Raw genomic sequence first — 13,866 nt, forward strand, 5'->3', positions numbered from 1 at the left:
CCGCACACCGTTAGGCCGTCTTCCGCTCACGCCCCAACATCGTGCAGCCTGCCTCCAGTGGTGTCGCGACAGGCGTGAATGGAGGGACGAATGGAGACGTGTCGTCTTCAGCGATGAGAGTCGCTTCTGCCTTGGTACCAATGATGGTCATATGCGTGTTTGGCGCCGTGCAGGAGAGCGCCACAATCAGGACTGCATACGGTCGAGGCACACAGGGCCAACACCCGGCATCATGGTGTGGGGAGCGATCTCCTACACTGGCCGTACACCACTGGTGATCGTCGAGGGGACACTGAATAGTGCACGGTACATCCAAACCGTCATCGAACCCATCGTTCTACCATTCCTAGACCGGCAAGGGAACTTGCTGTTCCAACAGGACAATGCACGTCCGAATGTATCCCGTGCCACCCAACGTGCTCTAGAAGGTGTAAGTCAACTACCCTGGCCAGCAAGATCTCCGGATCTGTCCCCCATTGAGCATGTTTGGGACTGGATGAAGCGTCGTCTCACGCGGTCTGCACGTCCAGCACGAACGCTGGTCCAACTGAGGCGCCAGGTGGAAATGGCATGGCAAGCCGTTCCACAGGACTACATCCAGCATCTCTACGATCGTCTCCATGGGAGAATAGCAGCCTGCATTGCTGCGAAAGGTGGATATACACTGTACTAGTGCCGACATTGTGCATGCTCTGTTGCCTGTGTCTATGTGCCTGGGGTTCTGCCAGTGTGATCATGTGATGTATCTGACCCCAGGAATGTGTCAACAAAGTTTCCCCTTCCTGGGACAATGAATTCAAGGTGTTCTTATTTCAATTTCCAGGAGTGTATACTCCCGGAAATTGAAATAAGAACAACGTGAATTCATTGTCCCAGGAAGGGGAAACTTTATTGACACATTCCTGGGGTCAGATACATCACATGATCACACTGACAGAACCACAGGCACATAGACACAGGCAACAGAGCATGCACAATGTCGGCACTAGTACAGTGTATATCCACCTTTCCCAGCAATGCAGGCTGCTATTCTCCCATGGAGACGATCGTAGAGATCCTGAATGTAGTCCTGTGGAACGGCTTGCCATGCCATTTCCACCTGGCCCCTCAGTTGGACCAGCGTTCGTGCTGGACGTGCAGACCGCGTGAGACGACGCTTCATCCAGTCCCAAACATGCTCAAAGGGGGACAGATCCGGAGATCTTGCTGGCCAGGGTAGTTGACTTACACCTTCTAGAGCACGTTGGGTGGCACGGGACACATGCGGACGTGCATTGTCCTATTGGAACAGCAAGTTCCCTTGCCGGTCTAGGAATGGTAGAACGATGGGTTCGATGACGGTTTGGATGTACCGTGCACTATTCAGTGTCCCCTCGACGATCACCAGTGGTGTACGGCCAGTGTAGGAGATCGCTCCCCACACCATGATGCCGGGTGTTGGCCCTGTGTGCCTCGGTCGTATGCAGTCCTGATTGTGGCGCTCACCTGCACGGCGCCAAACACGCATACGACCATCATTGGCACCAAGGCAGAAGCGACTCTCATCGCTGAAGACGACACGTCTCCATTCGTCCCTCCATTCACGCCTGTCGCGACTCCACTGGAGGCGGGCTGCACGATGTTGGGGCGTGAGCGGAAGACGGCCTAACGGTGTGCGGGACCGTAGCCCAGCTTCATGGAGACGGTTGCGAATGGTCCTCGCCGATACCCCAGGAGCAACAGTGTCCCTAATTCACTGGGAAGTGGCGGTGCAGTCCCCTACGGCACTGTGTAAGATACTACGGTCTTGGCGTGCATCCGTGCGTCGCTGCGGTCCGGTCCCAGGTCGACGGGCACGTGCACCTTCCGCCGACCACTGGCGACAACATCGATGTACTGTGGAGACCTCACGCCCCACGTGTTGAGCAATTCGGTGGTACGTCCACCCGGCCTCCCGCATGCCCACTATACGCCCTCGCTCAAAGTCCGTCAACTGCACATACGGTTCACGTCCACGCTGTCGCGGCATGCTACCAGTGTTAAAGACTGCAATGGAGCTCCGTATGCCACGGAAAACTGGCTGACACTGACGGCGGCGGTGCACAAATGCTGCGCAGCTAGCGCCATTCGACGGCCAACACCGCGGTTCCTGGTGTGTCCGCTGTGCCGCGCGTGTGATCATTGCTTGTACAGCCCTCTCGAGGTCCTGGAGCAAGTATGGTGGGTCTGACACACCGGTGTCAATGTGTTCTTTTTTCCATTTCCAGGAGTATATATATATATATATATATATATATATATATATATATATATATATATATATATATATATAGGGTGAGTCAGAAGGAAAAGTACATGCTTTGAGACACGATAGTATTAGTGATTCAGAACAAAAAAACTTCACATCGACGTACGCCCTATTGCGAATGGTTTCTGAGATAGAACACGTTTAATATCACTTTTGTACGTTTTTCTTTAATAACTCGAAAACCACACACTCCAACGAAAACGTGTCTCAGTACATAATTAAACTAAATTACATTTGCTACAAAAAGATCCTAGTTATTTTTTGTCTAGAGCGAACGGTTTGCGTCGAGAGATCCTGAGAATATTGAAAATCTCGCTCGACGCGCGTGCGATGTAGCTTAGATAGTTCGAGGTGATTTTCCGACTAGATTGACCACAAGCGTCCTGTATAAAAATGTTCGTCTCAACTTCCTCTATGGTACGTTGTAAACAATGACAATGAATAATACAAAAAATAAGTAGAGATGTACATTGAAAGTGTTCTATCGCGGAAACCATTCGGAATATGGCCTATGTCCACATGAAGTTTTTTGATCAAAAAACTTGATGTGGATATATAGGGTGGTCCATTGATAGTGACCGGGACAAATATCTCACGAAATAAGCATCAAACGAAAAAATTACAAAGAACAAAACTCATCTAGCTTGAAGGGGTAGACCAGAAGGCGTTGTGGTTGGCCCGCTGGATCGCGTTGCCATTGGTCAAACGGATATCAACTTCGTTTTTATAAATAGGAACCCGCATTTTTTATTACATATTCGTGTAGTACGTAAAGAAATATGAATGGTTTAGTTGGACAACTTTTTTCGCTTTGTGATAGATGGCGCTGTAATATCGACAAACGTATAAGTACGTGGTATCACGTAACATTCTGCCAGTGCGAACGGTATTTGCTTCGTGATACATTACCCGTGTTAAATGGTTCAAATGGCTCTGAGCACTATGGGACTTAACATCTGAGGTCATCAGTCCCCTAGAACTTAGAACTACGTAAACCGAACTAACCAGAGGACATCACACACATCCATGCCCGAGACAGGATTCGAACTTGCGACCGTAGCAGTTGCGCGGTTCCAGACTGAAGCGCCTAGAGCCTCTCGGCCACAACGGCCGGCACCCGTGTTAAAATGGACCGTTTACCAAATTGCGGAAAAGGTCATTATCGTGATGATGTATGTGTGCTATGTATATCGCTCAGTATCCTGGACGACATCATCCAAGTGTCCGGACCGTTCGCCGGATAGTTACGTTATTTAAGGAAACAGGAAGTGTTCAGCCACATAGGAAACGTCAACCACGACCTGCAACAAATGATGATACCCAAATAAGTGTTTTAGCTGCTGTCGCGACTATTCCGCACATGAGTAGCAGACAAATTGCGCGAGAATCGGGAATCACAAAAACGTCGGTGTTGAGAATGCTACATCAACATCGATTGCATCCGTACCATATTTCTATGCACCAGGAATTGTATGGCGACGACTTTGAACGTCGTGTACAATTCTGCCACTGGGCACAAGAGAAATTACTGGACGATGACAGATTTTTTGCACGCGTTCTATTTAGCGACGAAGCATCATTCACCAATAGCGGTAACGTGAACCGGGATAATATGCGCTATTGGGCAACGGAAAACCCACGATGGCTGCCACAAGTGGAACATCAGCGACCTTGGCGGATTAATGTATGGTGCGGCATTATGGGAAGAAGGACAATTGGCCCCCATTTTATCATCGGAAATCTAAATGGTGCAATGTATGCTGATTTCCTACGTAATGTTCTAGCGTTGTTACTACAAGATGGCTGGCCGCGGCGGTCTAGCGGTTCTAGGCGCTCAGTCCCGAACCGCGCGACTGCTACGGTCGCAGGTTCGAATCCTGCCACGGGCATGGATGTGTGTGATGTCCTTAGGTTAGTTAGGTTTAAGTAGTTCTAAATTCTAGGGGACTGATGACCACTGATGTTAAGTCCCATAGTGCTCAGAGCCATTTTACTACAAGATGTTTTACTGCATGACAGAATGGCGATGTACTTCCAACATGATGGATGTCTGTACATAACTCGCGTGTGGTTGTAGGGGTATAGAATAGCATATTTCATGACAGGTGGATTGGTCGTCGAAGCACCATACCATGGCCCTCGCGTTCACCGGATCTGACGTCCCCGGATTTCTTTCTGTGTGGAAAGTTGAGGGATATTTGCTATCGTGATCCACCGACAACGCCTGACAAAATGCGTCATCGCATTATCAATGCATTTGCGAACATTACGGAAGGCGAACTACTCGCTGTTGAGAGGAATGTCGTTACACGTATTGCCAAATGCACTGAGGTTGACAGACATCATTTTGAGCATTTATTGCAACAATATGGTTTTTACAGGTAATCACGCTGTTACAGCATGCGTTCTCAGAAATTATAAGTTCAGAAAGGTATATGTATCACATTGGAACAAAGTAAATAAAATGTTCAAACCTACCTACGTTCTGTATTTTAATTTAAAAAACGTACCTGTTACCAACTGTTCGTCTAAAATTGTGAGCCATATGTTTGTGGCTATTATAACGCCATCTATCACAAAGCGAAGAAAGTGGTCCAACTAAAACATTCATATTTATTTACGTACTACACGAATATGTAATAAAAAATTGTGATTCCTGTTTTTTTAAAAAAAAAAGCACAGTTGATATCCATTTGACCTATGGCAGCGCCATCTGGTTTCCCCCTTCAAGCTAGACATGTTTCGTTCTTTGTAATTTTTTCGTTTGACGCTTATTTCGTGAGATATTGGTCGAGGTCACGATGAATGGACCTCCCTGTATAGTGACTACAGTTTTTGTGGTATGTGTATTCCAAATATTTCTTTGCTTATAACTTCCTAAGAATGTTTGCGAATTGTTTCCGTATATTTTGCTTGAATTATCCTTGATTTTATCGTAAATTTTGGAACTGTAAACATGCATGTTACAAAGCATTTCGTTTTAATAACCGATATAGACACTACTTTGTGATTTGTGGTGTGTAACGTTACAGCTGTTACGGAACCGTTGATTTCATCTGTTCTTTAAACTGGCCTGTGACTTTATGTGAAGATGGCAGTGTAACTGGTTGTAACTACTAATCGCTGTATCCTTCCTTGCGATCTTGGTACATAAATAGTTTTCCAAAAGAAGACTGCAACACCATATTTAAAGATCGCCTCCTGCAACATAGGCAGTGTCAGGTAATTACAATTTTAAAAGTCTTTCCTTCGTAACACAAGAGGCGAGCAAGGCAGTTCAAGTACGCAACAGCCAGGCGGAATGCCAGCAGGGAAGTACAGCTGATGTTACATGTAATACGGTCACAAGACGCCGGTAATTGCTACACACCGTACGAGCTGGGTGTCTAAACCACCAATATTGCAGAATTATATCGTCGAGAGAGGAGAATCCCGTTATTGTGCTCACTACACGTAGTGAAGTAACAAGCCAGAAGTCGGACGTGAGAATTTTTATTCTGAGTATCAAAGATGCAAAATACATCCACACTGTTTCTGAAAGGCAAAGTTAAGATACCTTTCAACTATGTCTGAAGTGTCCAGTCGAGGAAAGAAGGGCAAGTGAAGTAACTGCAAGAAAGTTCCTGTATGTATATTACACTGCTGGCCGTTAAAATTGCTACACCAGGAAGAAATGCGGATGATAAACGGGTATTCATTGGACAAATACATTATACTAGAACTGACATGTGATTACATTTTCACGCAATATGGGTGCATAGATCCTGATACATCAGTACGCAGAACAACCACCTCTGGCCTTAATAACAGCCTTGATACGCCTGGGCATTGAGTCAAACAGAGCTTGGATGGCGTGTACAGGTACAGCTGCCCATGCAGCTTCAACACGATACCACAGTTCATCAACAGTAGTGACTGGCGTATTGTGACGAGCCAGTTGCTCGACCACCATTGGATAGATGTTTTAATTGGTGAGAGATCTGGACAATGTGCTGGCCAGGACAACAGTCGAACATTTTCTGTATCCAGAAAGGTCCGTACAGGACCTGGTACATGCGGTCGTGCATTATCCTGCTGAAATGTAGGGATTCGCAGGGGTCGAATGTAGGGTAGAGCCACGGCTCGTAACACATCCGAAATGTAACGTCCACTGTTCAAAGTGCCGTCAATGCGAACAAGAGGTGACCGAGACTTGTAACCTATGGCACCCCATCCCATAACGCCGGGTGATACGCCAGTATGGCGATGACAAATACACGCTTCCAATGCGCGTTCACCGGTATGTCGCCAAACACGGATGCGACCATCATGATGCTGTAAACAGAGCCTGGATTCATCCTAAAAAATGACGCTTTGCCATTCGTGCACCCAGGTTCGTCGTTGAGTACACCATCGCAGGCGCTCCTGTCTGTGATGCAGCGTCAAGGGTAACCGCAGCCATGGTCTCCGAGCTCATAGTCCATGCTGCTGCAACCGTCGTCGAACTGCTCGTGCAGAAGGTTGTTGTCCCTATCTGTTGACTCAGGGATCGAGGCGTGGCTACACGATCCGTTACAGCCATGCGGATAAGATGCCTGTCATCTCGACTGTTAGTGATACGAGGCCGTTGGGATCCAGCACGGCTTTCCGTATTACCCTCCTGAACCCACCGATTCCATATTCTGCTAACAGTCATTGGATCTCGACCAACGCGAAGAGCAATGTCGCTATACGATAAACCTCAATCGCGATAGGCTACAATCCGACCTTCATCAAAGTCGTAAACGTGATGGTACGCATTTCTCCTCCTTACACGAGGCATCACAACAACGTTTCACCAGGCAACGCCGGTCAACTGCTGTTTGTGTATGAGAAATCGGTTGGAAATTTTCCTCATGTCAGCACGTTGTAGGTGTCACCACCGGTGCCAACGTTGTGTGAATGCTCTGAAAAGCTACTGATTTGAATATCACAGCATCTTATTCCTGTCGGTTAAATTTCGCGTCTGTAGCACGTCACCTTCGTGGTGCAGCAATTTTAATGGGCAGTTGTGTACATATCTACGCAGTGGCTTGATCTGCTTGCACTCAGTTTCCAACGAACCAACCTGGAGACAGGACCTGTGACGGTCTATCCCCTGTTTATGGAGGCCGTCTTCGGACTCTGGTGGAACAGAGCGACCTGGCAGAAGTACTTTGCCACTGCAAGCCTCAGTGGCGCCGTTCGTGTCAAGGCTTATGGATAGCTGTTCGCCAACAGACCTTCTGGAGGCCTAACAGGTGCTGGCAGGGGAAGGTGGCAGAGGGGGGAGGGCGTGCTGCAGCCAGCACCGGCCTGCCAATTCTGGAGACATACTCCGATGCTGTGCGCCCCGCTCCTATCTGAGGCAGTGATGTGACCCAGCCTGAAGTCGCAAACTCCTAGCAGTGGCAATGGATTCGCCCCGAGATGCGGTCTACGAAATCAACAAGAGACCTCTGGTAACCCATTGCCCTGACCTGCTAACACCGGAGACAGCACAGAAACACCGACTGAGTAGTGGCCAACGTGCTGTGATGTCGCTGGGCGCTGAGGACTGGTCCCCACAGCTGCAGTGGCCGAGACGGTGAGCCGTGCGCAGATTTCAGTGGCTTCTGGCACTGCTAGCACCCTGATGCCCACCACCACTGCCGGCAGCCTCGAAAGAAGACAACGTTGTATTCTGGAACAACGAACGCTTGTTTGCAGGGTTCCGTACCTCCATCGGTAAAAACGGTATTCTTATAGAATCATTTCCTTCTCCGTGTGCCTGTATGTCTGTCCGTCTGTCCGACTGTTCAAAACCATTTCTCTCAGGAACGGGTAGACGTTCAAATAGATATTGTGTCATATATCAAGGTCTACGGACCCTTGGCGATATAAAAAAGTTAAGCTTTTAAGTCAACACAATTAAAAGTTGTCGAGGGTATTTTTGTTCTGTCGTTGCAGCTACAAACTACGTGGTTCTTTTCACCAGACGCATCATCATTAATTTGTAATTAAGTTATTTACATTTTGATTTGCTGTAAGACTGAAAAACAGTTAGTTAAGAATGTGTTGATCTGTACTTCTTTTCGCTTGATTTCTCGCTTACATCGGGAAATGCAGTCTGCTAGCACATCGTTGATGTTTTTCTGCTTCAGACACTGATAATTTTGGTTTAATTTTCAGTTGTCCTGCAGCACTATGCATTCCTTATGTTTTTCACAGAGCATTAACGGATACGACCATTTATATCATATATTTTGATGCTCGCATACTCACTCATCAAAACCTACTGGTTGCTTCCCGTTGACTTAGAATCACGAAATTTGTCAAGAAGCGAGGTTTCACACTTCAACGGAAGGAAAAAATCCAAAAACTGTTAATATCTAATTAAGTCACACGAAAAAAATTTGTCATTTGTTATAAGACTGTCTGTCTGTCCATGTGTCTGTTACAGCAGCTTTTCCTCAGGAATGGGTAGACGCATCGAGTTGAAATTTATGTCTCATAGTATGGTCTATGAATCCTAGGCGGTATACTGAAGGGTTGGCTCTAAGTCAGTTCAATCAAATGGTACTTCCCTTTATGTCAAATAATATGATACTAGCATATGTACTCGGTACTTCCCGCTGACCTAGAATCACGAAATTTGTCAAGAAGTAAGGTTTTACACTACAACCACAGGGAAAAATATCCGGAAACTGTTAATTTGCAATTATATCACAAGGAAAAAGTATTTCCTTGGTCTTTTGTTATCGGGCTTCAAACTCGAAACTGAATCGTTCTCGAAAGTCTTTTAGAGTCCCTGGGACCGATAGCTTGCCTGTATCATTGTCGATAACAGGAAACACTGGTCGAGATTCTAGAGTCCCACAGTGGATGAACTGACTGTATACACAAATAAATTTGTATGGAGCCCTCAGTTAGTGACTCCGTCTCGCACCTGGCTAGTTAATAATGATGTTTTATTAACGCCTTTGAGCGCTTAGCAGACCATTTTCCACGATCACGGCGCACCCATGCCTGAAGGGTGACTGTGTAGCCTAATCGTGATATCGACTACCTAACCTGGCACCTAACATCGCATCCAGTCTCCGGGCATTTATAGCAGTATTAGAGAGGAAATAAACTAATTTTGTGGGCTTCCGACGCGTTTCATACACACATCAAAAAAAGTTTTGCATCACCCCGGTTCCCAGAACTTCTGAAGATAGGCATTGACTGTAGATATTCTATCACAGACACAGTCCCTTTGACTGTTCCGAGATGCCCAAAGATGTAAACAACCATGCATGAGCAGCGCCTATTAGACGGAGGTGGTCCGACAGCCGATGTTCCAGTCATTCCACCAGGAAGGAGGTACACGGCTTTTGTCGACTGCAGTTCTAGATGGTCAATACCGCGGTTCGATCGCTTCCGCATTGTTACTTTGTGCCAGGTAGGGCTCTCAACAAGGGAAGTGTCCAGGCATCTCGGAGTGAACCAAAGCGATGATGTTCGGACATGGATGAGATACAGAGAGACAGGAATTATCGATGACATGCCTCACTCAGGCCGCCCAAGAGCTGCTACTGCAATGAATGACCGCTACCTTCGCCACCATGTTGAATAATGCTTTTTGTGCAGCCACGAGTCGTCGTGTTACGACTCAAAATGTGCGCAGTATGCTGCATGATGCGCACCTTCACCCCCCGGCGTCCATGGTGAGGTCCATCTTTGCAACCACGACACCATGCAGCGCGGTACAGATCGGTCCAACGACATGCCGAATGGACCAATCAGAATTGGCATCATGTTCTCTTCACCGATGAGTGTCGCATATGCCTTCAACCAGACAATCGTCGGAGACGTGTTTGAAGGCAACCCGATCAGGCTGAACGCCTTAGACATACTGTACAGCTAGTGTAGCAAGATGAAGGTTCCCTGATGTTTTGCGGTGGCATTATGTGGGGCCGACGTACTCCGCTGGTGGTCATGGAAGGCGCCGTAACGGCTACACGATACGTGAATGCCACCCCCCGACCGATAGTGTAACCATATTGGCAGCATATAGACGAGGCATTCGTCTTCATGGACGACAATTCGCGCCCCCATCGTGCACATCTTGTGAACGACTTCTTTCAGGATAACGACATTGCTCGACTAGAGTGGCCAGTATGTTCTGCAGACATGAACCGTATCGAACATGTCTGGGGTAGACTGAAAAGGGCTGTTTATGGACGACGTGACCCACCAACCACTCTGAGGGATCTACGCCGAATCGCCGTTGAGGAGTGTAACAATCTGGACCAACAGTGCCTTAATGAACTTGTGGATAGTATGCCATGACGAATACAGGCATGCATCAATGCAAGAGGACGAGCTACTGGGTATTAGAGGTACCGGTGTGTGCAGCAATCTCGCTGTATGGTGGTACAACATGCAATGTGTGGTTTTCATGAGCACTAAAAAGGGCGGAAATGATGTATATGTTGATCTCTATTCCAATTTTCTGTACAGGTTCCGGAACTCTCGGGACCGAGGTGATGCAAAACTTTTTTCGATGTGTGTATGTTCGGAGGACGATCGCCTACCTACTCTGTTTAATACAGCCGTGCTGAGGTAGGATTCTTCTGTCGCTCTGCAATGCTCAGTCATCGTTGGAGTATTCAACATACTTGCTGTCAGTGTAACGCCCAGACTTTATTAAGTGTGCTAAGGTATGACGCGTATTATCTGGATTAACTCGAAGTTGGACCCTTCATTTACTGGCGGGACTTGGAAGTTTGTGTATGAACTTAGACAAGTGGGGATATTCATTTAGTTACCTTTATACATACCAATTTTAATTTTGATAAAATATCAATACAGTACCCTTACAATATTCAGTTATAACGTAAAATATGAGTGGTCCGAGGGCAGTGACTACACAAGTTGAGGTTACGTTGACTTGTGGTTACTTTTCTTTGATGTTTATACCTTTTCCTGCTTTCAGGTTCTTTTGAAAATAATAATATATTCTTGCATACGGCATTATGGGTTTCATTTTATACAAAACTGCAGAAGTAATGTATGACTGGTAAAACATTTGTAAACGTAGAACGATTTTGTTTTGCTTCAGGCTATAACTAGAAATTTCAGTAGAGGTCTTATAAACGAAGAAATTGTTACTGAACTACAAAATTTTCAGATGATATTTACACACGAAATGGATGTGGTCAAAACAGTGAATATGAAATGATGAACAGCACTATGCGCTATAATAATGTAAAAATTCTTGAGGTGCATGTTAGTACTGCACAAAACATTTCAGAAGTTGGACTAGTTGCTAATGTGGAAGAGACGAACAAGAAGAAGGATCTTCATCCTGTATCTCTCTGGTGGTACTTCACAAAATGTTTACAGAACCTGCAGTAAATGAAAATGAGGAAAAGGAGGAGGATGAAAAGGAAAATATGAAACCCGTATGTGTTTCTGGCCCGCAGTGGAAGAAAAGAAAGAATTCCACAACCGTATCGATATTTATTCTACATTCAGGAATAGGGTCAAATGATCAAACTTCTCCTCTTTCAACTCCAGAGAGAAGGCAAGCAATATGTTTTCAGACTACAGAATCTCAGTGGCCAACTTTTGTCAATCCAAGATCGAAGAGGCAGATGTGCACTTCGCTCATCTACAAAAGTGTAAACTACACCTCATTCAGAACGTTCAAAGTAATGAAAAAAAGGACTTTCCTTATGAATGTCGTCAAATCAATAAAACTGGCTGTATGTTCTTTCGGAACTTCGTAGTCCCTTGATGTACTTCGCCTGTATTAGCCTGTCAGGACTTAAATATTCTCTGAACTTTTTATGACTTTTAACGACTTTGTATCATTTTTTGAAATATAATATGCTTTTAGCTCAATAATAGTTCATCTATTAAAGTAAAATTTTGAATCCTGATTTTATGCTTTTTACGCTTATAGTAAATACAGGATTGGAAGTGGATTTTCATCCCACTTCAACTTACCTTTGCCATGTATATTTTTTCCCATTTGCCACGTTATTGGTTGAGTCCGACTGTGAGCTCGTTAGTTCAGACAATAAAGTTTATATCAGTCAATGCTTACACAGTTGTTATTTAATGTCTGTGCCAGTTTCGACTTTTCAGCTAGTATCTACAACCCTATAAAATAGGAATAATATATAAAACCATGTACGATTACTTTACATAAACTAGCTAAATGATCACCTAACTGCACAAAATAAGTTTAAACGTGATACCATAATACTTCCTGCCCACAAGCTTAGTGAGAATATAGTAGGATTGAAAATATCCTCTAGGACCCTACTGAAGCATTAAGCAAGGCTAATCAGCAAACCCTTATATAGCCAGAACTGTCTGTGGGACTAGAGCTATTTGTTTTTTTTTGTGTGTGATTAAAAATTAACATTTAAAAACAGCTGAGAATTATTAAAAATATTTTCAAAAACTTTTAATTAAATACTATATAGCGTCGCTACACTTATAGTGATATGCATCCAATCAGGATTAAGATGATGTTGTAATCTATACCACAGTGAGGTTGCAGATAGAGAAATCCATGGTGCACTCGGTAAATGCATGTGGCAGTCATTGATCGTGTAGGAAACCACATCATTGCTGGCTGGGCAAAGTAGCATTGCTAATCAGCTCCACCGTCAGCGATGTCTTTGGATACTGTAGACATGCTGCTGAAGTCCTTGTATTCGAGGCTTTTTAATTAAACTTTAGAATTAGAAAGAAGGTCTTTGAACACTTTTATTTTCCAGATGATTCCTTATTCCTAACAAACTTTTTTGTATTTGGTATTTTCTTAGTAAACATGACGAGTCATGTTCCAAGTCTATTCATTTCCGTTTTTTATTTTCATTGTTACCACTGCCAAAAATCTACTTTCCCATCTATAAATATTGAATACCACGTTTTTTTCATATGTGCTGCATTCCCCCGAAACAATTCCCAGCGCATTCTGAGTACTATCTAAAATTCCTTCTCAGGCAAGAGAACCAGCTATCCAAACTGAAGGAAGACACTTGTTACGAAACACATTTTCACCACTCCACGTTTCTCTCTTGCTTAACCTGCGACCAGCAACCCCATTTAAAATCAACCAAATTAAAGTTTGTGCACTATACTTTTAAGGTGGCAGCTTGAATGAATGTTAATTTCACACGTTACATGAGTTTTTATACATCCTAACAAGTAGATGGATATGTCACCTGACATACTTTGGTGGTAGTGAGCAGATTTGCCTATCAAAATGTATAGTAGGTAGTGCCAAAAGGGATGACACTCGGTTCGATGGTATTAACACACCAAACCCAAATCCTGCATGTCAATGAACAAAAGGTGAAAAAAGCTGCTGGAAACAACGTTTTCATTTGGGAGCAGACACGAGCTGCAGTGAGAGAGACAACGAACGCGCCAGGAGATACATCGAGAGGAGCAGATAGCGGCCCACTGCTGCTTGCGACGGAGAAATTCTTTAGAAATGTAGGTGCCCCGGTGGTCCCGGTCGCCCACGGTGGACTGGAAGCCGAGCGGTGACTTCTCCAGTTCTCAGGATGCTAGGGAATGGCTGTGGACGCGTCAGA

Source organism: Schistocerca serialis, chromosome 4 (genome assembly GCF_023864345.2).
Source record: "Schistocerca serialis cubense isolate TAMUIC-IGC-003099 chromosome 4, iqSchSeri2.2, whole genome shotgun sequence".
In the NCBI taxonomy this organism is placed as follows: domain Eukaryota; kingdom Metazoa; phylum Arthropoda; class Insecta; order Orthoptera; family Acrididae; genus Schistocerca; species Schistocerca serialis.